Source organism: Canis lupus, chromosome 30 (assembly GCF_011100685.1).
Source record: "Canis lupus familiaris isolate Mischka breed German Shepherd chromosome 30, alternate assembly UU_Cfam_GSD_1.0, whole genome shotgun sequence".
Classification (NCBI taxonomy): Eukaryota; Metazoa; Chordata; class Mammalia; order Carnivora; family Canidae; genus Canis; species Canis lupus.
In genome coordinates this window covers 1,873,593-1,901,426 of record NC_049251.1, presented here as the reverse complement: position 1 = coordinate 1,901,426, position 27,834 = coordinate 1,873,593, and the positions used below count along the sequence as shown (strand labels likewise).

General features: G+C 43.2%; 1 protein-coding gene across 3 annotated transcripts in view; it reads left to right on the top strand.

Annotated features, from left to right (window-relative positions):
• Positions 1-27,834, top strand: part of RYR3 (ryanodine receptor 3) — a 518,005-nt gene that overhangs the window by 67,593 nt on the left and 422,578 nt on the right. The window lies entirely within an intron of this gene.

Sequence of the window (27,834 nt, the reverse complement as noted above, 5' to 3'; positions counted from 1 at the left end):
AATGAAAATGGAAGTGACACTTGACTGTACATGACTAGTCATGTGCCTATTCCTTATTACAGCCTGGAAGGAATGGAATTGAAGGGCCATGCTGGGGGTATTGGACAGAATGACACTAAAATCTGGTGTGATGTTTATTTAAAAAAAAGACTTGTTATTTGGATAGCAAAGTCCACTTGACTTTGACTTGAACTGTCCTACTGTCCTCGACTTCATCACTCTTCAGTTTGCTATTCACCCAATGGAATTTATAAATCAAGAAGACTGGGATTGAAGTGGCAGTCATTGAATTCTGCTCTGATTTACATATTGGTGACTTCTGCCCCTAAAAACCTTATGCAAGGGGCTCCCAGCACCCCAGGCAGTCTTGGTCAGAGTGTATGCTCTTGTAGGCAAGAGACAAAACTTGAGATGGGAGTACTTGAGTGCCTATCACTCGCTCCAGGGAAATCCTCATGGGATTCTATTTTTAAGGCATTTTCTGGCAGGGAACATTTAACTTTGACTTCTAAAGTTCTTTTAGTCATGGGAAGGCTGAGTTAGAGAAGGCTGAGGGATTAACTAGGGTAATAAGCACTCTAGAATTTTCTGGGGAGAGGGCTAAAAAATAGCAAATTCCACATGTTGTACATATTATCAGAATGCTGGGAGACAACTCTTGTTACTTGGCCTTCATTCATTTTACACGATGGGCCAGCCACATTCGTATGCATTGTCAAGCCATACCCTGTGTAGTGTTTCACAGCTGGTATGGGCTGCATGGTATTCCTCTGGCAAACATTCCTTTGGAGCCTCTGAAGTAGCACATGTATACTTAAGCCCAGTCTTAGAGAGTTCCAAAATTGTCTTTAGCCTAAAGCTCTCTCCAGTTCTGTTGATCTTAGCTTCAGGTCGATGAACTTTATAGCCAGCTACTCACTAGGGCCAGTATTTAGGAAGAAGTGGTTTATTCGTAGTTTATCAAATCTGTGCTTTCCCCATGATTTTGAATCTTAGGATTTATGTCTGAGCCTCCTCACTTTATAAGGATCAATTATCTCCTAAATTGTTCCCAGCCTTCAGTTTCTTTCTTCAGCCTTCAGTTTATCAGACCAACTTTCTAAAACCTTGTGAATCTTGGAAGTGTTTCCTGTACACGGATCAACCTAGGTTCTCTACTGCCCAGTTGGAGTCCAGCTTCCTCCGCTACCACGGGCAGTGAGTGGCTCTGCCAACATTTCCAATGCTTTCCTATTAATCTTAAATATTGGAGATACCAGTGATCTGAGAGATGCCCAAGGCCCATGTGTTATGGATCTAGGAGGCAGATGTATGGTAGTGATGTGATTTGGTCAGTGTTACACTGGCAATTAGCACCCAGAACCCCTGGAATAGAACCTCCATGAAGTCAGATTTTTGTTTACTATTTTGTCACCAGTGCCTAGGACAGCCTGAGATTCAATAAATATTGATTGAACTAGTTTATGAAGGAGCCAGGCCTAGACCACCAGTCACCATAATCTCTGTCCAGCCCTCCATACTTCTCCCTCTGCTCCTTTGCCAACCTCAGCCACCCCAGCCGAATTGTCCTCCAGATGTTTGCTGATAGCATTCTTTCTGCTCTGACTGTTCTTTTGGTGTCATTCCTTCTTCAAGGCTCAGTGCAGTCCTACCATTCCTCAAAATCCTTCTTGACAGCCCCAGACCTCAGCTTCTCTTGGCCAGTTGGCCTCCTGGAGTATCTGCAGTGTTCACAGATCACTTAACCCAGACTGCTGTGTGTTGATGTTTGTCTCCCATGAGCACATTCTACTGCTTGCACACTTTGGCACCCTCTGTCCTGCAGAAGCTCTTTTTATTGGCAAGCATGACCATGCCTGGGAATGTCCTTCTCCATGATTTTCATTCAGGCTCTTATATGGGCCTCCCCTCATTTTCTTTTCACAGCTCTATCATTTTGCTTTGTTATAGGCCTATCTTCATCCATCTCCTGTCTTGAGTGCTGGGGCAGTGGTAGGTATAATGATTATTTTCAGAATGCATGGAGAATGATATAGCACAGGAATCCAATGAGTTCAGAAGGAGAAGGAGGGGCATCAAAATTAAAGAATAAAATTTGAGTACCTTTAAAAGATTGGTGGGAGTTGGCCAGGCAAAGTAGGGCAGAGAGGACATTAAGGCAGATGTAACTTAGCAGGATAGTGTTTTTGTAAACTACAAGTAGCTTGGTATGGCCAGAAGGAAGACTGCATATGGGGAAGTGGAGAAGATGAAGCAAAGTATGTAGGCAGCAGCCAGTTTCCAAGGAACTTGTCTGCTGAAGTGTTTGAACTTGTTTTTGCATTCATTGCAATTTTGTTTGAGAGTAAAAGACTAAAACACAATATAGATCTTGCAGAAAGGTGCTAATTAAATTATGGTTTATACTTTCAACTGAATACCATGCAAAAGAAGTAGGTCTATATATGTTTACAGGATATAATCTTCAACATAAGTTGAAAACTGTAAAATTAGATGCGCGCGTGTGTGTGTATGTATATATACATACACACACAAAAGTTTTGTGATACATAAGAAACTATTAGGAAGTCTCAGGGTCTAGGATGAGTGAAAAACTAATACCTCATTGTATATTCTTTGGTAATATTTAAAAATTTAAGTTTGCATCTGTATCACCTTGACTTAAAAAAAAAAATCTTACTTAAAACATGAGCGGATTGTTAAACCTAGAACCACTTGCCACCCCTGAAAGGTTTTCAGTAAGGAGGTGATGTGATCACTTATCAAAAAAGATCATAGAACCATAGTGGGAAAAGGAGATGAAAAAAGTACCTGATGGGGGCAGAGGGATCAAATGGTGGTTGGAAAATACTGCAGCAATCTCGGGAGAAGTGATGCGGATGCAGCAATGGGGTCAAGATCAAGTGAGATGGAAAAGTGAAATATGAGCATGTCAGAGACTCTAGGACATGCATATGAAGAGCAGGGAGGAGGAGTATAGCTGGGCTGCCAGATTTGTATTGTAGAAACTGGCTGGCTGGTGTTGCTGTCACTCACGAGGGAACCTAGGAAGAGGACCAAAAAAAGGATGCAATTTTGAGATCTGTCTCAGTTTTGAGATATGTCACATTTGAAGTACTTCTGTTAGGCAACTAGGAGGACCTTGTCTTTGACTAGGAGGACCGATGGTCCTTTTGGAGTCTTCTAAAGATTGCCCTCTGGATTTCACACCCAATAACATGGGTTAACATGCAGCATTTTCATGGATCCGACCGTGTCTAAGTATTGCCTTTCAAACTCTGTGGATCTACCTAAGCCTCTAGTTGTGTGACCACATAGCAGGAAAACCAAAGCAGCTTTTGCGCGGTGCCCCTGTTTGGAGAAGTTTTAGCTCCTAGGTCTTGAAGCTGGGGTGCCCTTGACAATTTTGCCATTGTCCATGTGTGAGAGAGAGTTTTTGGACCCAGACTGAAGAATGATGGCTTGGCTGCTTATATTCTTTTTTAAACCTCAGAATGCTCATTAACCTTGATCATCTGCCCTTCTAGGGTAAAGCGAGGGAAGGGGCCATTAGTATACTAGATAATGCAGCCTGGGGAATCAGGGTGGGTTTTGTCTGAAATACGTGAATAAGTTCTTTGATCATTTGTATTTAAGTTTTGTGGACACAAATTAAGAACTTTGCTTTTGTCATTTTGACTAATGATTTTCTAAAGATTGGAGGAGTGTGTAATTTCCAGTAAGCATTTAAAGGATAAGGGGAACTATGGAAGAAATAGTAAAACATGACTGGAATACATTAGCCTTGATGTTTTCCTTCCACACTTAGATGATCCCCACAGAAAGGAGAAAGCTATACTGTTTCTTGAGAAATCTGATGTAAAAACTAGCTGCTCAGCTGTTTCCTTATTTCCCTTCCTTTTCCTCTGTGTTAAGGGTTTTTTATTTTCTGGATCTGTACAACACTTGCCATTTTACTCGCAGAAGTGAGCTACTACATGATTAGTTAATAAGTGTTTATTGATTACTTCTGGGCCTCTTGGCAGAATTGACTTAGAGCCAGGTGCTATCCCTTTGTGCTCAATGGTAATTTTTTTTGTTGTTGTTTCCTTGAAGATGGAGGAATATGTTCTCCTTGCTAACAACAGCGACAGTGGAAATATATATTTTTTATTCCTATAAATGCCAGCACACTTAGGCTTGGCTGCTTGTTTTTAGCTGAAGGATGTAGCTGCCTCTACTACTGCTTTTGCATATACAGGGCAGAGACCTTGATGTGAAAAAGTGCTGACCTGTTTTCCTACATCCAAAAACAAAACCACAGAGTGAGTTTAAAATTTGAATGGCAAAGCGAAATACTTCTGTCATCACTTATTTGGGGGTAGAAATGACTTGCCTTTGCATGAAGAATTTTCAGGAAATGTGGTGACAGGGCACCTGAGTGGCACAGTCAGTTAAGCATCCAACTCTTGCTTTCAGCTCAGATCTCTGATGGTGAGATTGAGCCCTACAATGGGGCTCTGTGCTGGGAGTGCAGCTAGCTTAAGCTTCTCTCCCTCTGCCCTTCCTCTTCTCTTAAAAAAAAAAAAAAGTGACACCAATGTTCTGTTTTCTTTAAAAATGTCTACTTTTGTAAAATAAAGCAATGCATTTCTTTAGGAAAAGAAAATTTATGGATTTAAGACTGAAACCCTTAGAAGAATCTTTTTACCTTCTGTTAATTTTTCTAAGTTAGTAGCATTTCATTTTATTCATATAGCCTAAAATTCTTTCCCTTGCTACACCACCCGACTTTGATGCTCTATATCTTTCTAGAAGGTATGAATGAAGAATCTGAATACGTAAGTTCTAAGCAGTTGCCGCGACTCCTTGGCTTTTCATTCCTTGATGTCTCCATTCTCTCATAATTACAAGCATTTCTGAATACAGAACGCCTTATAAGGTGTCAGAAACCCCATTCTCTTGGAGAGAATGTTTTTATGAATTCACAAGACTAATACTGTATGCCAAATTGATAATATTGTCAGGCACTGGTATACTCCAGTCTAATTGGAGCCCTACTAGCATGGGCTGAAATACTAGTTACTAGAAACATGATGGGCTGGGTGGATCCCCATGCTTCTGCTGCAGTTCCCTGTCAGGTTTTTGCTGTTGTTAATATCTCCTAATCATCTTAAATAGTACAGCCCAGTATTATTAGGTATATTCCTGGAGCTGTACAACCATATCCAGAAAGTTTTCATCATGCACAACTGAAACTCTACACCCATTAAACAAAAATCCTCATTTCTTCCTCCCCTCAGCCTCTGGCAATTAACATTCTACTTTGTTTCTATGAATTCAATTCTTCTATTTATATAAGTGGAATCCAATAGTATATGTCTTTGTGATTAGCTTATTTCGCTTGAGTAATGCATCAAGATTCATTCATGTTGTAGCATGTGTCAGAATCTTCCTTTAAGATCAAATAATCAGGCAGCCCAGGTGGCTCAGCGGTTTAGCGCCTGCCTTCAGCCCAGGGCCTGATCCTAGAGACCCAGGATTGAGTCCCACATTGGGCTCCCTGCATGGAGCCTGCTTCTCCCTCTGCCTGTGTCTCTGCCTCTCTCTCTCTCTCTCTCTGTGTCTCATTAATAAACAAAATCTTTCAAAAATAAATAATCGAATAATCTATTTTGTGTGTATATATGTATATGTTATATGTATTATATATATTGTTATTGTGAATACTGCTGCTATGAACATGAATGTACAGATAACTCTTCAAGACCCTCCTTTCGTTCTTTTGGGTATATATCCAGAAATAGAATGGTTGGACCACAAGATAACTAATTTTTGAGGAATCGCATACCGTTTTTCATGGCAGTTGCACCATTTTACATTCCTACCAGTAGTTCAGAAGCATTTCAGTTTCTCTGTATTTTTGCTCATACTTGCCATTTTCCTATTTGTTTGTTGATAGTAGCCATGCTGAAAGATATGAAGTAACTAAGCTTTTTGGGTTAATTCTTAAATGAGTAAACAAGGATAGCCAGATATTTGAAGAAAGTCTAAAGAAAAAAAGATGAATAGAGAGGAAAAATGGCTGCACAGAAAACAAAAATAAGTCCAAGAACAAGAGTAGGTGTTTGTTTTTTAAATGATTCTCAGAACCATGTCAATAGATGGTGCATCCATAAAACAAGATGCTTTAAAAAAGAAACTACAAAACATTTAAAATGATTTGAAACTAAGGAAAAAATACTTAAAGTGTTGAAAATAATGGTGAGGTGATTTCTTACAAAGTAGAACAAAGGAATACAAATGAATGTAATGAAAAATGAGAGAAGTCCTAGAGGATAAATCCAGAATAATCAGAAAGAACAGAGAGAAGAGAAAAAGACCAAATATTTTAAGAAAATTTCCTAAAATTGGAGGGCCGGATAAAAGGACTCACTAAAAGTCCAGCACAAATGAATAAAACATGATTACAGAGAAAATAACACTGTTTGAGAATTCTGAATACCTGGAATAGAGGGAAGTTTTTACGAGCCTCTTAAGGAAGAAAACAACAAAACATAAAAGCAGGCCACCCACAAAGGAACAAGAATCCTAGCAACAAGAGATGTTAATACTTTAATAGAGTAAAATTTCAAGGTTTTGAGTGAAAATTATTTTCAATTTAGATTTCTCTGTTCAACAAAACTATCAGGCAAGTGTAAATGTAGAATGCAGATCTTTTCAGATATATTTAAACAGGAAGAAAAAAAGTAGAATCTAGGAAATATCAACTTCAACCCAAGGGTGTAATAGACTCCTGGGATGGCACTTAGGTTGCTCCCACTGACTGGGAGCAATTAGTCCTTATTGGAGTAGGAGAAAATACTGCTTTAGGGAGGGAGGTATCTGAGTAGGGATAATTAGAGGAAAGATTCCACAGATATGACTTCTTTAGATTCTTTAGACAAAAAAAGTGTGATACAGGAAAACATTGTAAGAAAACAAAGACAACTAGAAAAAAGCCATACAGAAATATAATCACACTGTATCATTTCACTGAGAGTGAACAGAGTCCTCATTACATAATTTTTTTTAACTTTTAGAATTATAGACAAAGCATGGAGGACAGTAGTAGCTACAGAACCTCATGTGAAAGGTATCAATCTGACACAGAACAACAGAAGTTCAGAATCTGAAGTTGGGGAGGATAAAGGTACTAGAACTCTTCATTCTCAGAATAGGAATACTTAAAGTATCTTCTGTAGTAGATGCACAAGAGTGGAGAGACAAGTAAGGTGTCTAATTAAAAAGAGAAAAGAATAAAGAATCTAAAGTACTTGGGGCACCTGGGTGGCTCAGTGGGTTAAGAGTCTGCCTTTGGCTTAGGTCATGATTCCTGGGTCTTGGAATTGGCACAGGCGTCTGCTTCTTCCTCTCCCTCTGCCCCTTGCCCCTGTTTGTGCTCTCTCTCTGTCTCTCTCAAAAAGGTGAATAAAACCTTTTAAAGAAAATCCAAAAATACTTAATTACTTTATTAAGTATTTTAAGTATATTTTATCTATTGATAATATCTAAAATTAGAACCAATGTGTTATTTAGCGAAGTGGAGACAATCAGAAAAATTTAAAACAAACATTTAAATAAAAGTGGGTGCTATTGAGGAATAAAAACAGCTGGGATATGGTAAGGCAGAGGGCTGTATCATTTCATTATAACTCCTTGACTATTTGATTTTAAACAATGCATAGATGAGGTTTAAAATTAATAGTTTTTAATAGACCTATTAAAACTACCCTGATATAGCAAATAATTGAATGAAATAATGACATCTATAGGGAAACATGAAAAATATGTCATATGTTGAAAAACCTATGGAACAATAGGATTATAACTTGATAAAATATACATAGTCTAAACAGTGATATACAGGTAAAATATTTTGTGTGAAATTGTGAATGATTCTTTTTGTACAATTTTATTTACATTGATTTTTTTTCAAAGATATGGTTTGGTATTTATGGGTTATTATATGCAGCTGTTTTACTTTTCAGGAATATTTATAAAAATGTAATGTGACAGTGAATTATAGGAGAAAACAGCATCCTATAAATATGAGGCTAAGAAAGGTCACTTTCTCTATGAAAGAGTTACAATGAAGAGAGCCATTTATCTAGGATTTGCTGATCAGTTTCCAGTTTCTCTCATTTCGGATATGTAAATTATTGCTGAAAACAGTTTGTGGTAAATGGATTTTTATGTCACTGGATGAATTGGCTTCATTGCTGGAAATCTGTACTCCAAGCAGAGGCTGTTAGGAGACCAAAGAGATCTTAGTTTCTACTGTGCTTTTCCAATGAAAACCATCATTAAGTATAGCTGCTATGTATTGTCTGTTGGAGACTTAACAGAAGTTTTTTGGTGGGCCTGTCTTCCAGCTGGACTAGACTGGCTTCAGTTTGCAATTACGTCTCAAGTTTATCTGAGCTACCTAACACTGACTTTTCCAAACCATTCAAGGGATCAAGGGTCTACAGAAGAGAATTCCCATAAAACTTCCTACTAGGCTGCTTATCTTTGTTGATCTTATGATAGTGAAATAAAAGAGAATTTAGTCTGTTCATCTTCACAACTTCTCATATCCAGGGAGGTGGTAGGTGTTGAGAAAAGAATTAAATAGCAGACCCCAGGCCTTCTTTAGAAGGATCAGCTTGCAAGCCTGGCCTGTGGCTGGCACTTGGAATTGGCACTTGTCCCATTCTCTAAGAGGTAAGGGCGGTCCTAGACTGTTTGCAATAACAATGCAATTATACTGAGCACTTGCTTGCTTTGGGGAATGTACAGGTGTGGTATGTGCTAGGCAGTGGTGCCCATGTGACCCACCCCAGTAAAAACCTTAGGTACAGAATCTCTCTTGGGATCCCTGGGAAGCAACACTACACGTGTTGTGACTCTTAGTTACTGGAGAAAGGAGCACACTCACGTGTGTCCCCTCTGAAGAGGAAGAAGCATGAGGAGGCCCGGCATTGATTTCTCTGCATCTTTCTCCTTTATGATCCAACTGTGTATTCTTACTATGTGGCTGTAGTAAATCCTGGAGCAGAGTACAGCTCTATGCTGAGTCCCCTGAATCCTTCTAGTGCATCTCCCAGAATGGAGTGAGGGTGTGGGTGATCTTTCCAACCAGTGAATCAGTAGGAACTAGATTAATTACACCCCTCTTCTCTCATCTCTCCTTAACCACCTGTGTCTCTTCCCCACCACAAGATCGAAGATTTAAGAGTAGTTCTCAAACACAGAACTCTCCTAAGAAAGTACTAGAAGTCCAATCATTCTAAACTGGTATGTCTCCACTGAGGGTTCCCTTTTCATGCAGCAAATTAATTTGACTTTCAAATAATGTTAAGATTTCCTGTTTCTAGCTGCAGCTCAAAAGTAACCAAATTTTTGAGGGCTGGACCAAACAGATAGAATTGATAATTTGTTAGAGGAGTTAAATAAGAGTGTGGTGTTTTTTGTTTTTGTTTTTGTTTTTGTTTTTTTTAACTCCCAAATGAAATTAAATAGTTCTTTCAGTTTCCTGGAGCCCTTTGTCCAGTTGGTTTACAAGGGATTGGAAGAGGGAGCCAGGCTCCCTGACAGGGCTCCAGCCGTGTTTATTTTCTCTCTGTAGTGCTTTTTAAACCTCAAGGCTTTTATAAATGCTGTTGCTGCTGCCTGGGACATTGTTGCAACCACTCTTTACTTAGCTCACTCTTACCCTTTAGCCTTTGGCTAAAAGTTGCTCCCTAAGGAAACTCTTCTCCCAGACATAGATCTCATTCTAAACTCTGTGTTCTGTATGTTGTCTTCATAGCATCCATCAATTAAATTCTAACTTGTTTGATGTTCGTCTCCTCTGTTAGACTATAAATTCAATAAGGAAAGGGATGGTGTCTGCCTTGTTAACTGTTGCAGCTCTAGAACCTAGCACAGGGCCAGGCTCGGGGGGGGGGGGGGGGGGGAGGGGAAGAAAAAAAAACCCCAAACCCCAACGCCTCTCTGTTGAATAAAGAAATGAAGACACTCCATCTTGGCGCAACGGTGAACCTTTTTGGTCTCATTGCACCTGTCACTGTCTTAGGTTGGACTGCCCCATGAGTATATCTTGAGATAAGGTTGGGATGCAAGTCCTTTCTTTGGACAGTGATCTCAGGAAGTGTTGGCAGGGGGTGGGGAAACCAGAAATGGGAAGGAAGTTAACCCAGGGAGGGTGCATAGCAGGTCACCCCTGGGTAACTGGGACTCCATCCTGCATAGGGGCTTGCATACCACCTAGAACAGGACTTGGCATCACTGTTCTAAGAGGTGAGGAATTGGATATTTATCCACTAAATTCCCTTGTCTTGTTTGAGGGCTACTCTCTGACACTTCAGATCTTTTCCATTTAAGGCCCATGGGGTGGGGTGGGGTGTGGGTCCTGTAGCTAGAGAAGCTTCTTAGGCAAAGAACAGGAAATATTTGTAGCAGCAAGACCTTGGCCTCTACTGGAATGGTGTCGTGGGGACGTGAGTGGGCCGCCAGCAGCATCTGCTAGCATCAGAAACCTAACCGGATGAAATGCTGTAAATTGCATAGGTATGTAGCTGTGGCAGTAGGAAAACTTGTGTCTAGAGCAGGGAAACCGAAAACAGGTTCTTGGGAGGCCCCTGGGCGAGTGGCTGGGACCCCTTCACCTCTGTCACCGGGAACCAGCTCTGACTGAGGGGGGATGCTGAGGGCATTTGTCTGTGTGTTGTCTTGTAATTGCTTAAATGGCATCAGGTAAGGATTCTGCTGGGTGGATACTAGCAGGTGGAATCCAGTACCTTCCCTGACCTAAGCGAGGAACTGCCAACACTCTGGGAATGAAAGAAAACTGGAGTATTGCATCCTAATTGGTACTTGTTTTCAGAAGTTTAGCATCGATGTCAAGTGAAGTTTTTCCATACCCGCCAACCTTCCCCTCAGTGTGGGTTTTATTTCCGTGGCAGTGTTGTTCTAGAGACCACAGGAACCATGATGGGAACCTGCATAATGCACGTCCAAATGCAGCATTCTTTAAGCTATTTCTTGGCAGAAGGGAACACAAATTGAAAACGGGGAGTAAAGAGGAAGAGTCTGTTGCATATAGGGAGGAGAGCAGTCATGTATTCCGAGAACCTAGTCCTGTGTCCATTCAAACCCATTACGGTTGGGGGACAGGATGGGAAATTAACAGGGGGGTTGAGCGGTAGGACTCAGGATTAGGAATTCTCCATTATATTTTAGGGGTGGCACGTTCCCAGTTTGGCCATGCTCAGGGCCTCCGTTGGATGCTGCTGCTGGATGATAAGCTTGAATTCCAAACCAGGCAAACTCAGTCTTGGATCCTTGGACCTCACAGAGTGGCTTTTCCCGTTGGCTTTCCTGACCTATCCCAGGGAAGGAAAACGAGCAGCTGTAGGGCAAGGGTTGTGTGGCAGACATGATGTTAGGAGTTGAGCAGAGTACCTCCTAGATGATAGATGTTGCAATGCCCTTTGCAGGTGAGGAAACTGAGACCCAAAGAAATGAAGCACTTTTCTCGAATCCAGCTAGATACTGAGTGACAGGGTCAGACCCCTGTCTGGTTCTGAAATCTGTGTTGCGCTGCTTCCTATAGCACAGGTTACCTCTACTTTGCTGTGACCTTAGGAGATCAGCGGAGGTATTGTTACCCTCATTTTCTACCTTGGGGAATGTGGACAACCACACATTGACCACTGCATGGCAGCATCCACTTCCTGGAGCAAGGTAGCCCTCTGTGGGAGCAGGGTGCTGGCCCTGCGATGGGCTGAGGAGGTGGACAAGGAAGAAGGGCATTACAGGGTGCAGGCTCTTCTGTTATTGGGAGGTTGCTGGCCTGGGGTTGGCTTTTTTGAGGTCCCCAGTCTTGCCAGCCCAACATTCTGATCTTTTTGTTATAATTCAGATCTGGCTGCTTCCTGCTGATATAGGGGCATCATGGGGCATGTTGGAGGTGGGCAGGTGAACGTAGGGGTGTAAAAGGAGTTGATTGACTGACACCCGAGGCATTTCGCAAATTCGTTCCTGGATGAATCAGAGAATGCAAGGGGCTCCCATTAATAGTATGCCAATAATTAGGAGTGGGCTTAGAAAGGGGAGGAGCCATGTGGTTAGTGGGGTCTGCCACCATTGGGATGTAGTTGGGCCACCGGGGTGATACCGGTTTTGGAAGAGACTCACAAACTTTGGCGAGGGTGTGGAGATTGGTCTTGACTACACCTGTTTCATTGATGTGGTAGCAGCATTCTTCATTGAGGAACAAGCAAGTTTATCCTTTTTTGGCTGTAAGAAAGTCCAAAGCAGTTGGTTCTGAAGAGCCACCTGGGCCACCAAGGTTATTTGGCATTGTAGGGAGGCCAGACTCTGCCAAGGCCTCAATGGCCATTTGAAGCTTCTCAGATAGGTCCCTGGAGAAATCTATAGAATGGATTAAGGTCCCCCGTACCCAACCCTGTGGCCACCAGGGTTGAGGCCAGGGAGACTAGTGGGAGAAAGATTACCCTTTTTTGTTTATTCTGGAGGAGGGCCGGTAAGGAGGGCTAGTTCTGCCTGACTATAGATAGTTAATCGTGGAACTTGGGAGACAGGCAGACAAAGGAGGGAGGCAGAGGTATTAAGAGATTTAGATAGGGTGCCATTCCACCAAAAGAAACCGCCGATGAGGGGAGTGATGAGAGGTAACATTTGACAGGGTGGCGTTGCAGAGGGAAGAGTTAGGGGTGGAATAACAGGGAATTGGTGGTTGAGAGGGTGGGTGAATAAGGGAATGTCATGGAGAGAGGGAGAAGGTCCAGAGGTGTGGGTGTGAGGGTGGTGCAGTTAAATGGATTACAGAGGAGAACGGCCACCAGGAGGGCTTTGCCCAAGGCGGCACAGATAAAGCAGTGGGACAGATTGCCCATGCCAGAAAGGCTGGCGAGGCGAAGTGCTTTGTTGGATAAGTTTTATCCAGGAGAAGGGGTTTTGGTCGCGAGTTGGATTAGCCTGTAGTAGGTGGATTTGGAGAAGTTACTCCTGTGCATGTATGGTGTGAGTTTGGTTACTTAGGGTGGTTTGGAGAAGTTAAAAGGGGGGTTAAAGACCTAATAAAGGCAAAACCTAGAAACTGGTTTTTCTGGGCAGGCAAAGAGAAAACAACTCTATAGATTTTCTTATCAAGTGCAGACCAACAAATCTTAGAAGACTTTTGAACAGAAGGTAGACTTTCAGTCTTATACCCTTGTACTTTAAAATCCATTCACTTCGATCTTAGTCTGTCCTGACCAAACCTAAAATTCCTTTCCAAGGATTTCCCTTCACAAACCTTCTGCACCTTCCTTTGCATTCAGAATTTGTACCAAGCCATTTTTTCCCCAGTCTCATTTAGGGCAAAATTGCTTTCTTTTACCTTGAACAAAAATATATTCCCATTCCTTACATTTTTCTTCACATCTCCTGCTTTTCTGCATACAGAGTTGCTTCCTTTATTGCCATCAGTCTTAATTATATTTAGCAGACTTTTTCACTCTTAGAAACCTTAGTCTCCAGTGAAAACTGAGTAACCGATAAGTACAAAACATGTTCACCAATAGATTCGAATATTCTTAGTTCCTTTGCAATCAGAAGTCAAAAGCACAAACTGATGTCCATAAATCAATGTTTCAGCACTTTATCTTGTTTGGAAAAGACCTAGATGTCCAATGAATTTAATCCCATTTATCATCCAAGCATAACTTTAAGCTTTCAGGTTACCAAAGACTTTGAAAGGTATCTTCACAATTACCATAAAAACTTGGAAACAGACAATTATCATTTTAGCCATTTTTCTTAACAAATTGCAAAGAGATAACAGAGCTTTTATGACCTTCAGTAAACTTCAACAGAATAAAAGTTTCAGGCTTAGTAGTGATAATTTTCAAGACCTATCTTGTTAAACCAACAAATTTAGTTTAAGTACCTACTATGTCCCACCTGGATCCACTTAGTCAATCAATTTGTTCCCATTGTCAATTTTTACCCGAGACACTGGTGGGGGAATCTGGAGTGGGCAGTGTTAAGTAATTGGTGGTCTTCTTGCTCCTGGATGGTGAGGGGAGAAGGAGCCGCTGTGCCTGAGGCACCAGAGGATGGCCTAGAAGCCAGCTATGCAGGCCCTACTAGGGCGCAGCAGAAACAGGAGGAGGGGGAGGGAGAGGGGGAGGCGAAGAGGGGAGGTGCTGCCAGAAGGCAGAGAAAGGGTTCCTGGTTCTAGAGCTCATCAGCTCCAACAGAGGAGCAGACACCATGTTTTCCCGCCAACAAGGGGGGAAGAGAGGAGGGCAGAACAGAGTAGGTTGCCCCCGTGTCCAACAGGAAATTGATGGACTTCCCTGCTACCTGGAGCAGGACCCTGGGCTCGGCCTGGGTGAGGGGTGTCCAAGTCTGGGCCCCATCAGTCATCGTCCAATCTGAGTAGTTGGAAGGCTGGACTTGCCAGCTCAGGGTTTCCTCCGCGTGGAGGTGCTGAGGATCTTCCGAGACCTGGGCAGTTGGATTTCCAGTGGCCCATCATTCGACATTGAGGGCATGGCCATGTTGGCTCCTTGGCATTGGGACATTGATGGGCCCAGCGTCCCTCGGTTCCGCATTTGAAGCAAGCCCCAAGCAAGGTACAGTTGGTTCCTCCTTTCTGTGGGCTCCCAGAGTCTGCCGGCTGCAGGGCTGCCACCAAGGCTAGGGTTTGGAGTTGGACCTTCTGCTGGAGTCTAGCCTGCCTCTTAAGTTCAGCCGCTTCCTCTCGGGTGTTAAAGACCTTAAATGCCATTTTCACCAGGTTGAGAATGGGAGTTTGAGGACCCTCCTTGGCCTTATTTTTTACGGATATGGGGTGGCGGGGGTGGGGGGGGACTGAGAGATGAAATGGGTCACCAAGACAGTAGCCCTGGCGGGTGAGGCAGGCTCCAGGCAAGTGTACTGGATGACAGCCTCAGTGAGCCTATTAAGGAAAACTGCAGGTTTTCATCTGGGTTCTGCATTATTTCCCCGAGTTTGTCATAGTTGATGGCCCTGTGAGAGGCTGCCCACACGCCAACGATGAGACAGTGGCCATGCGGTCGCGGTGCTGGTGGCCCTCCTGGCCAGCCTGATCATCCCATCCGGGATCCACGGTGGGAACTGCCTGAGCACCAACCGCAGAGTGGCATCGGCCTTATGGACTCGGGCTGCAGCCTGAATATACTCCCTCTCCTCCAGTGTAAGGGTTGTGGTCTGGACAACATGCAAATCATGCCAAGTCAAGTCATATGCCTGGGCCAAATATTGGAATTCCTTGATATATTTTCCCAGGTTAGCAGAGTAAGAGCCCAGCCACTTTTTAATTTGGGAAAGGTCCTGGAGCGAGAAAGGAGCGTGGACCCGAACAACCCCTTCAGCTTCGGCCACCTCTTACAGGGGGCAGACCAGGTCAGGGGAGAGGAGACCTTGTGGGATCTGGTGCACATGGAGATTAGAGGGGAGGTAGGGGGTGAAGGTTGAAGAAATGGGTAAAGAGGTGTGTGGTTGGGAGGCAGGAGGAGAAGGAGAGGGGACAGGGAGTTCCAGATAGGGAGCAGGGAGGGCTGGCATCCCCAAGTAGGTGGACAGGCCAAGGTCTCAGGAGACTCCAAGGGAGGGGAAGGGAGAAAGGATTTGGGGGCTTTTGGAGCTGAAGGAATAGGTGGGAGGAGGGAGGGAGGGTGGGAGGGAGTGCCGCCCACGCCAAAAGGACCTGAGTGGTAGAGCAGTGGGAGCAGAGGTGTGGAGGCCAAGAAAAATTAAGGCCATCCCACCTAAAGTTTAGCATTAGCACAAGTACGGCCATCTTAGGCCCCTGTGAATAAGAGATGAACTTTACGGGAAAAACTGCAGAATGTCCTCCATGTCCTTGGCAGAGAATCCCATATCAGAAAGACAACAGAGCCCACCCAGTGGTAGAAAGTCCCATCTTAGAATGAGAACAGAGCTTGATATCCTTGAAAGCCCCATATCAGAATGTAAACAGAACTTGAGAAATTCCTCCACCCCTTCTGAAAATCCTCTAGACCAGCCCATAAAAAACCCAGCTGTAACCCACTTCGGGGTCCAAGTTCCTGCTCCACTGTGTGGGGTATACTTGGACCCAAGCTCGAGCTTGCTAATAAACCCTCGTGTGCTTGCATCGGTGTCGGCTCCTTGGTGGTTTCTCGGATTCGCAATCTTGGGCACAACATAGGGAGGTACGAGAGCAGAGGTCCAAGAAAGCCTGCACGTCTGGGACCTTGGTCCACTTGCCTTTGTGTCTAGAGATTGTCCGGGTCTGTGAGAATTTGGTAGTCAAAAGTACCATCAGGGGGCCATTGAGACTGATTGTCTAGGCAATATTGGGGCCAGGCCACCATACAGTAATGAAAGAGGCGGTGCCTTTTCAGGTCCTGGAAAGGCCCAGAGTTTTGAAATTGGCCAGTAGACAACCCAATGGAGTTTCAGGGTCCAATTTGGGTTGGGTAGTTCCCATGATTCCCGCCGGGTAACCCAGAGGCTGAAAACAGGCGTCCTGTTTGCAGCTCAGGGTCACAGACAGAAACGGAGGTCACTGTGAGGATGAGGGTGTCTCCCGATCCCCAAGGACCAGCGGAGCCACCCGGTGGCTCGGTGGAGGTGCCTGGCGCGGCTGCAGCTTCAGGCAGGACCGCCCGGATGGAGGCAGGGAATCAGGGGAACTTCCCCGGGGTTTCCAGGTACTGGGTTCAGTTGAGGTCCTGGTGATGAGAGGAGAGAAGCTCCCCACCAGCGTGGGGCCTCGATCTCCTGGGTTTCAGCACCAAATGTCAGGTTTATTTCAATTGGTAGTGAAACGGAATAGAGAGGCCAGGCAAAAGTTGGTCGAAACAGGCTTTTAATGGGACATGAGGTTCTGCGGCCTGCAGGGGAGGGAGAGGGGGAAGTCGGAGGCCGGGGAAGTCGCACCCAGGCAAACCGCAGGGGGGTCTATAAAGTTCTCAGCGGGGAAGATGGGGGCAGGGCGGCATTCTGATTAGGGCAAGGGTTACAGGTCTTGTAAACTAAGTTAGGGTAGGAGGGAAAGGTGTTAGTGGGAAGATGCGGGAGGGGCAGCAAGGTGGTGTTATTGGGTGGTTGCTGGCCTGGGATTGGCCGTTTTGAGGTCCCTAGGCTCGCCAGCCCAACACTTAGAAGAATCTGAGATTTCATCAAGCCTATCAATATTGAAAGACTCAGATATTCATTTCTTGTGTGTGTATGTATATATATTCATATACTAGGGATGTTAATATTTAATATTTATCAGGCATATATGTTTACTGGATAAGATCTGTTGACACAGAGTATTAATTCATCTCTGATTGCTCAGAACACCTGACATCCAACAATAGTAAAAATGTCAGCATTTCTCAGTATAGTCTTCAGAGTTAGCTTCATGGCTTTCAGCATCTGTCCTAGAGTTTAGATTTGCTTATTTTCACAAACTCAAATATTTTACTAATGTAAAGATACTGACTCTAAGTTTAAAAAACGAAAAAGCATCATCACAAAGTCATTCAATTGGCAGCCTACGCACAGTTTTATTTTTTATTTTATTTTTTAAAAGATTTTTTTTTTTTTTTATTCATGAGAGATAGAGGCAGAGATACAGGCAGAGGAAAAAGTAGGCTTCATGCAGGGAGCCCGACATGGGACTCCATCCGGGGTCTCCGGGATCATGCCCTGGGCTGAAGGTGGTGCTAAACCGCTGAGCCACCCGGGCTACCCCTACGCACAGTTTTAAAGTAAATACCAACATAAATAGTTAAGACATGCTAAAAAGCTCGTTCATTAGTTACTGGGTTTCAAACCTCTTTATAGAGTTCTGGTTCAGAGACCGTCTTTTAGATTCCTCATGTCCAAATCAGCCATCCTGGCCAGTCATTCATTTCTATACTGCTGCACAATTAAAGACATAATCAAAGATAAAGCACCAGAGTAAAAGGCCACTAAATAACTCTGTCTCTTGTCATTAATGGTGAACATGGTCACTCATGGCATGGATGCAGCTGAGGCCAGCACTGCCCACCCATATCCATCTGTGGTAGGCTCACTGACTGCCCGCATCTCTGCAGCTGACACCATGGTCAACCTAATTAGTCTCAGCCCTATCAGGCATATGATTTTATAACAACAAACAGCACCAAATCCTATCAAATTTGTGTTTTGTCATGTCTTGATATCTCATCAGTGAGTCTTCTGAGTAGTAATATGTACTTCTGTTTAACATATAAAGTTCAGGCTAGCATTAACAAAGACAACAGCCTATCTATATTTCAACATAAATCAGGCACTAAGGTAGACATCTGGATTAAGCTGGTGAATACAAGAGGTTTCCCCAAGGCAGACTGTAAAGCTACATGACAAGTATGATAAACACCATGCAGCTGGTTAACACTTTTCACGTATTTGATACAACTGGCTTGTGAAAGCCTCCCATGTACCTTCAATATTTTGGGAATGAAAATCAAATTAGGAACTAAATTCCATTTTCATTTACTAATCCTACCATTTCAGTGGTGCTATTCATTGCCCTTACTCATCTATAAAATACAAACTGAAATAGTCTCCTTGTTCTATTAGGATAACACTTGTGAATCAATCAACCACCAAGTATGAATTTATTAGTGTCTTATTATTTCTTTCCTGATATTCTGTACAGAAGTATCTATGATCAAGGAAATATTTTTGAAATTTGACATTTAAACTAATTTCTAATTTCTATTCCCCTTTTCTGAAACCAGTGTATCCTTAAATATCTTTAACTGTTTATGCAGGCTATTTTTATACATATTTTGCTCCTCCATCCATTTCTTTATAATAATCATGGGGAAGAACTTGTTCTTTCTCTATCAGGATATACTTGGGCCTTGCCTTATTTTAAAAGGGTATTGTTAAAGTTAATATTCTCTTAGAAAATTTGGAAAACACAAAGGACAGAAAAAATAAAATAGATCACTAGATGCCTCCACCCAGAGATAATCACGGTTAACATTCTGGTAGATAAACTTTAAATTATTTGGACAGATTTGAGAAAGGGGAAGAGAAATCACAATAATTAGCAACAAGGTGGTATCAAATATAATATTTGTCATCCATATAATAAATTGTCAGAGTGGGACACAAATTTTAAGATGTACCCTCATGTCAAAATGTTAAACAATAGAAAATAGATCTTAACCCTTTGGAGTTCTCAGCAACCACTGTTTGGAGCAGGGTAGCCTGTGTTACCTGCAGGTGGGTCACCTGTCCTCCAGTTTACAATGGTCCCCAGCAATCCCAGTCTCTTACACTGGCCTGTCTCACTCCTGCACCATCCTGACCTAGAGGAGAGGAGTTGAGGGCTTGGCTTGCAGAGGTTGTAACAATGTGCCACCACTTCAGAGAGCAGGTGAATTGACTCCCAGGTGGGCAGAGGCCAGAGGAAGGCCCTAGAGATGAAACCCCAACTGTCCCCGCTGAGCAGGGCTGGGCCATGCCACTCAGGGGGCCGGCCACAGAACATGAGGGGCTCCACCCCTCACCCACGTGGCTATTTTCTGACTTCCAATCTGGGGGAGTGCAGTCCCTGGAAGGCCCACGCAGGCCACTTTATGGGAGGTGTGCTGCTCTGGGCCAGAGTAAGTCTAGCTTCCAGAATTGTTCAAGGAGATCAGCAACAGAGTAGGAGAGGGCTTCAGACAACACCTGTGTCCCCTCAGGGGCCGTGAAAAGTCAAATCCTCAGCATCTGAGGCCCTGGCTGAAGACAGAGGCAGACCGAATCTCCGTTTCTGTCACTCAGGCCAGACATCCACAGGGGACAGGCCCAGCGGGGCAGCTACAAACTCTCCCCCCACCCCCACCCTGCCCCATACGCGCCAGGTCGCAGCGGGCAGCACCTTCTGGGTGGGCCACAGCCATGTGTGCTCCGCATGGGGCAGCCCAGGGGGACACCGAAGATCTCTGGCACACGCGGTGGCCCAGCGGCAGAGGTAGGGCTTAGCAGAGCACGGCCTGGGTCACGGGCCACCTGCCAGTCGCAGCGCCCACAGCCACCACCTCCGTCCCACGGCTGCTGCAAAAATAGCTTCCCTGCATTAGAAGCACCTCCCCACAGTCCGTCCACTGCTTGAGAAGGGGCTCCAGCCAGATCCTCGGGTTTGTGGCAAATATGGGAAGTCACACCTGAATATGGGCACAGCTATGAAAGTAAATGCTGGTTTCTCCCAATTGGAACTTGAAGCCATCTGCTTTGTGCATTTGAGCAAAATTTGTTTCCCCTCTAAGAAGTACCTTGATACCACAATCCTTGGAGAACACGCATCTTCTAGTCCAGTGGTTCTCAAACTCTGGGGAGTGTGTAAAATCCCGATGCCAAAGCACACCACATACTGTACCAGTGATACCAATATGGAGACCCAGACAATAGTAATTTTTTAGATACCTCCTGACTAGTGGCACACCACATACCAGTCTGGCTCAACTTCCCTTTCAAATTCCAAAATTATTTCCATTAATCTCCCTGTACTGGCTTTCAAAATCAATTTCTCTCCCTCTTGTTCTTGTCCTAACTGGTTGCTATGTTATTTGGAAATTAGCTTGACTTGGAAAAAACCATCTCAGAAGCACATCTCTGGTTGGTAGAAGCCCCAGAGATTCAAAGATGAGCTTCTCTATACAGCATCACTTCAGAATCAAATTAGTTTGTGGCATCAGCCAAGGATCTCATGCAATGAAGAAAAGAATTCTTCCAATAAAAATCACAGTTCTCTTCACAGGATAACACCCCAAAGAGACACTACAGAGAAAAATCAGCTCCACAGCCAAAGTGACAACCTGTGACTCAACACAATGGGGGGGGGGGGGGGACGACAAGGTATCTCCCATCCCCCATCCTGCCTGAGGCCTAACAACAAAGGCTCTATACCCTGGACCCGCCACATTGCACGGCAGGCAGGGTGAAAGGTAAAACGAGTTGTTTCTTACTGAGCATCAGACCCAGAGGACCATGTGTTCTGACGTTTGGATTCTCCTAGGTCTTTCCTGGAAAATATCTCCGGCAACGCCCCTCCCCCATCTTCCCACCAACGCCTTGCTGCCCTACCCTAACTTAGTTTACATGACCTGTAACCCTGGCCCTAATCGGAATGCCACCCTGCCCCCATCTTCCCGCCTGGGAACTCTATAGACCCCCCTGCGGTTTGCCTGGGCGCGACTTCCCCGGCCTGCTACTTCCCCCTCTCCCTCCCCTGCAGGCCGCAGAACCTCATGTCCCATTAAAAGCCTGTTTCGACCAACTTTTGCCTGGCCTCTCTAATCCATTTCACTACCGGATTAAACCTGACACTAGGTCAAATTGTAAATTTCACTGTAGAATAGTAATTCTGTGACAAAACTCTCGGTGAACACTGTATGATGTTTTGATCTAAATTAATGGTCTTTTAGAAAACAAAAATCCTTTTTCTTAATGAAGTAAATAGTTAAAATTTTGTATCCCATTAGCTTCAAAGCTAATAATTATATTCCAGTATTTCTGTGTATCCATGACATACACCTCTTAACTTAAATTGTTTAAGTGGAAACTATCTGTGCATAATCAAGTCCATTGTTTCTCTAATTTCTTCAAAATATCTTTACCTTTCATTGGATTTGGCTAAGTTTGTTCTTTAAATAAATTTTGGATGGTTTCCAAATTTAAAGCCAGGAGAGAGACTCTTAGGCAGCCATAATTTTAGAGGAGTTGTAAAAAATAAAAGCAATTGCCAAACAGCATATGGAATATCTTGTCAACTCAGAGATAAACAGTTGTTTTGATGGATCTTTCTCCCTTATTATAGCAGACCACATGATTCTATTTTTTTTTTTTTTTAACAAGTGTTTTTGCCTTTCCATTTCACGGGTGATGTGGTAGTAAAACAATGGTTAGCTTGCAACTGGAGTGGTGCCTTTTATTAGTAAAATTATGACAGAATGTAAAACCAGAATATTGCTTGCACTATTGCTCTTCGGATATTCCGTTGACTATAAATGATGAAACATTGGTGATCTTTAAAGGGAAAAATCTCACTGAACATTTCCGTGCTCATTTAGTCTTCACAACAATTCTAAATGGTAAATAGTTATCTTTTCTTAACCAACTAAAAAAAAAAAAATGGGCCTCAAGCTGCAAAGTAACTTGGCCAAGGTCACACAGATGGGGGTGGCTGTTATCTGAAACTATGTGTATCTGGTCTCAAAGCTCAGATTCCTTGGCTACACCCTTCTCTTCAACCAGCTGGTTATTCATGGCACAGCTATTGTCATTGAAATAGTTAATTAGCACAATCAACATACCAACAAAATGCAAACCTACTTATGATTTAAATGAAGAATGACTATTTCCTACTGTTACTTTTAAATGTCAGAAATAGAAAACATTAGGCTTCAGTCACTGTTAAAAGTCACAAGTCAAATTATCGGAAAAACAAAAGCATTAACTACTGTAACAGAAGTCTTAATGCAAATGGAAAATAATTAAAAGTTCATAATAAATCCATAACCGATGTATAAACGAGACTGAGACTAGTTTGATTTTTGAAAGCTGTAGACTTCTTTTTTCTAGATAGAGTATATATCTTTACATAAAATCTTTGTTTAAAACTTAGTTTTCTATGGGTTTGTTTTGGTTTTTTTTTTGGGTCTATAAGAGACATCAAGTATCCTAGGAGCTATCTCCTAGGAAAACTTGGAAACACAATGAAAGGAGCATGAATTTTTAAGTCAAGTGACCTGAGTTAAGTCCTGGGTCTGCCACCAGCTAGCTATGTGATCTTGGGCCAGTGGCAACCTTTCCACATGCCTGGTTGTCTCATTTGGAAGACCACAACAGGAATACTTCTAGGTTGCTTTGGAAGCCCCAATGAGATTGTTTTTATGGATATATTGTGAATATATAGTGTTCTCTGAATCAATCGTTTTCCTTTTGCATGTTTGACCAAAAAACAAACAAACACAAAAATCAAACCTTTTGGTTATATGGGTGGGTATTTTTAGGCTGGAAGGTAGCTCAGCAATCTGAGCAAGCAGCAATAGCTGGTTTTCATTCTTTAAGGCCATGGTCCTGGCATCGGAGACAGAGGCTCTAAACCATTCTCCTGATACATGAAGTATGTGCTTTGGTTTAACTGGGTAATATGTGACCTTATAAACTGTCTTGTCTCCACTCTCCAGGGATGTTCCCTAGGCCTTTTTGCTGAGTTATTTGGCTAAGATTGTAGACCAAAGAGAAGATTCTAGGACCATGTGAGGTTTATCTTGGTTTTCACCATAGAAATAGATAGGGTGGAGCAAATCTGGAGAAACATGCAATCTCTGCTGTGCAGGTATAATTTAGCATGTATAATATGTCAAATAGACAGTTTCTGTGGTAGAAAGTATAGTGGTCAGTTCATTCTATTGTGTAAGGCCTTTAAGTAGTAATGATGTATATTCATGATGTTCATTCAGTTGCAAGCACCAGAAATCCAACTCCTATAGGTTTGCGAAGAGGGAAACTTATTTGCTAAAGTAACTGAATAGTCCAGTTGACAGAATTCCCTTTAGTCCCAGTTGACCTGAGGATTTAGCTGATGTTATCAGGACTGTGCTTTCCTTGGTTGGCTGTGCTTTCCTCTACTGCATAGTTAGGTAGGCTTTTTCTTTGGGGGCAAAGAGGCCCACAAGTGACTCTCGGCCCGGCATCTTTACCACTTTACCACATAGCATCTTTACCACTGCATATCCTAGAGAAAAGAATGTGTCTCCCACTTCTCTAGTATTCATATTCTGAATACCAACTCTTTTGGCCTTGCTTAGGTCATGTGCCCACCCTTGAGCTAAGCAGTGTACGTAGAAGGATGTGTCAGTCTGGCAGTCCAGCCTAAGTTACTGGCTCACCTCTGTGACTGGAAAGGCGGTCCAATGATAGTAGGACATTGGGATGGAAAAAACATCAGTGACTCACCAGAGCACATTCTGTGTTTTGTCATGGATACATGGAAATAGTAATCCCATTGGATGCCAAAGAAATGCTTTCTTATTACTACCTTCTTTGACTGGATAGGTGATAGGGGAGGAATGAGTTTCAAAGAGTGGATCAGTTGGTGACAGGCCATCTCCCCTTGTCTAGACTATGGGACCTTGGGATGTTCCAGCTCCTTCTCAGGAATCCTGTTTTCCTCACCTCTGGCATCACCCGGCTTCCATAAAATCTCTGTGATCTGTTCATATCAGCCTGACCGTGAAAGTGTTGAGCAAATGCAATTTAATTGCCTCTCAAGAATATTGACACTGGAGATTTTTTTCAAAGATAGGCTTTTAAGAGTCAAGGAATAAAAAATTACCATGAAAATAATGGGCAGAGGTTTTCTCTATGGGGGTCGGGCAGCCCTGCTCTGGAAATCCTCAAAATAACACAGTGTAGGAAGCCACCTCATATGCTGCACACTATAGTCTCCAGCTCTGAGTTCGAAGGAATCAATTTAACACAGCTGAAAGAAAGCTCACTGTCAGATGAAGGCACTCCAGTTCGAATGGGCCAGTCCATTGATGACTTCAACAGATGTTTACTGACTTCGAACAATGTATCCAGTTCAAGTCTAGGTTCCGAGGTTACATCAATGGACAAAGCAAAGTTCTTGCCCTACTGAATATTCTAGGACAAGAGAGAGAGTGATAATAAATAAGCCAGTAAATAGGTCAGAAGAGAAGTGGAATAGAGAAATGTGAATGGGCTGCCTATGAGGTAAAGACAAGCCTCAGTGGACAAAGAGCTGCTAGAAGAGAGAGAGTGAGCCATAGAAATACCTACAGAGAGATTTCAAGGCAGAAGGAACAAGATGGACATGGTCCTGAGCTGGGTAGTGCTGGGTATGACAGGAACAGCAGATTTGGTAGTGGGCCTTAGAGGCCACCCTGGGGACCTTGGCTTGTATGTACTCTGTGGGAGATGGGAAGACCCTGGAGAGGTACATGCCGTTTCACCCGCTATGAAAACTTGAGTGCAGTAGCTTTGTGTCATTAGATGGAGTTGGGTAGGACTCACGTAGCTTCATGGTAGCTAGAGAAACCTTTATCCGTGGCAGTGGGAGAGAGTGAGTAAAATACAAATGCTGGAGTCCATCGAAAGCAGGAGCTTAACATCGGAAGAAAGACCTGTACTCCTCATGTGGCCACTGGACTTCAGACTAATTCTGCAGTTTACGTGATCCCCATCCGAGCAGTGCCTGCAGGGTGTGTATTCTTTCCCTTCTCCTTTCACTCACAAGAGTCAAATCTGGTAGCATTATTCTGTGTAGCGTTGCCTGGGAGTAGAATTGTCAGATTTAGGAAAGGGAAAAAAGAGGAGGGGAAATCAATCCTTTTGAATTTCAAATAGAAACCAAATAGTTTTTAAGTCTACCCCAGATGCTGTATACCGTCCTATATTCTATCTGGCAAGCCTGCTAAGCAGAACATAAACTTTAATCTTTCACATATGAACCTCAGTTGAAGCTTCTGTAGAATGAAGAATAGAATGAAGATAACAGAGTTATCTATGCCTGGAACAGTGCTCCTCGGAAGTTGAACAGAAATCCACTCCCTGCATGTATATCCAGATGGGGGGTTAAAAACAAAACAAAACAAAACCAACCAACCTGAACATCACTTTTTCATCATGCAACTGTGGTTCACTTTTTGGTGACTAACCAGTGGCCTTTCTGTCTGCCAGCACTGACAAGTGGAGAATTCCCAGTTATCCAGTTGACCTGGCCAGTGCCCCCAGGTACCTGCATTCTACTTAGAAATACAGGGCAGGCCTTCCTGGTCAGGACACACAGCAGCTTCCCCTCTGTGGGCAGCCCTCTCTTTTCTGGCACTCTGTTCTATGAACTGTCCCTCCATGGTCTTTCCAGGCTCCCTCTGTGTCTTTCCTGCCACTCCCCCACACACCACTGCTGCAGGCAGAAACCTGGGACAGCTGTGTGGCTCACCTTCCTTCATTAACAGTCATCCTTGGTCTTGAAAACCTTTGTTTCATACACAGTATTTTGTCTGTTGTTGTTGTTACTATTTCATATGGAAGGGTAAATCTGATTTTTTCTTTCATCCTGGCCAGAGGTGAGTGGACAAGAGACAGTATCCTAGGAGTTTCTTGCTCCTGGAATTTTAGCTATGGCTGAAAACTAGTTGAATTAAGAGCTGCTTCTGGGAGGGAGTCAAGAATTCATCTTGTAGACTGAAAAAGCTTAGATTGGAGGATTATAACCTCAGAGACTGCTGAAAGAAGCAGGGCCCAATGATCCTGGGATTCAGATCATGTCCCTGCTGCTTAGTCCAAAGTAGTTATAAACCCCCAAAATAAAGAGGTCAGGTTAAAAGAGATTCTCTTTCCTCTTTTTTTTTTTTTTCCTTGTTTGACTTTTTCATTTGACTCTGAACATGGAAAAATTGTACATCCCACTGCATAAACATGATATGGGGCTCTGTGTACAGTGGTAAATGACATGAGAGGGACTGGCTCCTATAATGCAGTCACCTGGAAAATGTGCATCATGGACCCGATTACTCAGATGTTTGGGCCTGACCTGCCAGGTCATCAGACTTGGTGGCATTATGGCTCCTCATGTAGTTTTAAATAACTGGATGTGATGCTTTGCTTCTTCAGAACACTTGAGAGGCTCAGTGCTTCCTGGTTTGGAATTATCTGAGATGAACTGAAATTAAATTATTCACCACATATCAAAATGTTGAAAATTATGTTACAAGTTTAGACAAACTTTTTGTCACTAAAGTTCATCCTCCTTATTCAAACACAAGACCAGCCATCCATAATGGGTTCAAGAGGGAAAGCTTGTCAGATGAAGAAAGCCAAGTACTCAGAAAGCAATGAGCAGTCTGTGTACTCGGCTGCCTTATTTTTCATCTAATTGTCGGAGCGAATTGAAATTGAGATGTAAACATCTCACAGAGAAGTTCTCCACTGTGAATTCTTCAACTTCAGAGTGAGGAGTGGGTATGGGCACTACACAGCATGGCAGTGGGTGGAGGCCCAGCGGGATACCATTGCCACTGTCTGTCCCTGGCTTACAAGCTGGTTCCCTGTGGGTGCCTCACTTCTCAACGCCCTGTGCCAGGTTTTTTCTTGCTTTGGCTGTTAGAAAGTCTGCTTCTCTGGGCTGAAATGGCCTAGCTGAGCCCCTGAGAAAAGTTTGGAGTTAAGAAAACTAAGCTTAATATACTGTCATTGTGCCTACATACTGCCTAGCCGTCACCTTAGCGTCTTTGAGGTATTAAGTGATGCAGGCAAATGTGCTTCCTGCCTTTAAGAATTTAAAGCAGATGTTTGTAATTACAAGTATCCAAGCATATCTAAGCAAACAAATCTGTACATTCTATTCAAATGTACATAGAGAAGTTGATGCGACCACATGGGGACATGAGCAGGAATAATAGAGAAAATATTGGTCTACGTAGGATGATATATGCAGGATCATTCCCTGGGCATGCTAGGTCTTCAAAATTATTATTTTCTAGTTATTTACCAATTGGGCAGACCTGCCAAAATCCAAATCACATCAACTGTACCTCAAGAGTTGGTTTGCCCCCACACACAGATCATGAGGGCATCAGTGGTCTTGTGCTTTCTGAGAGGCTGTGTCTTCATTAGAAAAGACCTGATTTTGTGTAGGTCTCTTCCCTTTGGTTATATGGCAAGGATTTTTCCATCGCCTTGGCAATAGGCATTGAGAAATAGGGAGAGAACTATCAGAGGCTTTGCAAATGTCTGATCTGTCCTATCTTTGGCCTGTTTTCTGTAGTA